Genomic DNA, 448 nt, shown 5'->3' on the forward strand with positions numbered 1-448 from the left:
AACTGAAAATATGGATCCATATTTTCAGTTGTAGCTGAGTCATTTTTGTGTTCCCCTCTCTGTCATGTGGATGGAGGACCTCAGTGACGAGAGGAGAATGTGTAGCGCATCAGGGCTAAAGCTAACAGGCTAAGCTGAGGTTCTTCTTCCAAGAAGCAGCTCTGTTGTCCTCCATCCATATTTTCAGTTCCAGGCTGAGTCATTTCTACCTTCTCCTCTCTGTCAACGCTCTCTGGTTTCATTTAAAAAAGTCGATCATCAGATATTGTCCAAGATTAACCTTCAGGATGGGTATAGCTTGCTAGCAGCCTCGCACCGATGACCTATCCACGTCATCATTTACCCAGAATGTTTTGTGTGTAAAAGAAATGGCCCTGTCTGTGTAATATATATATTTAACTTTTAGTTTAAAAATCACAAAAACTAAACAGCCTACAGTATTTTTACA

The sequence above is a fragment of the Austrofundulus limnaeus genome, unplaced genomic scaffold, assembly GCF_001266775.1.
Source record: "Austrofundulus limnaeus strain Quisiro unplaced genomic scaffold, Austrofundulus_limnaeus-1.0 Scaffold452, whole genome shotgun sequence".
NCBI classification, from domain to species: domain Eukaryota; kingdom Metazoa; phylum Chordata; class Actinopteri; order Cyprinodontiformes; family Rivulidae; genus Austrofundulus; species Austrofundulus limnaeus.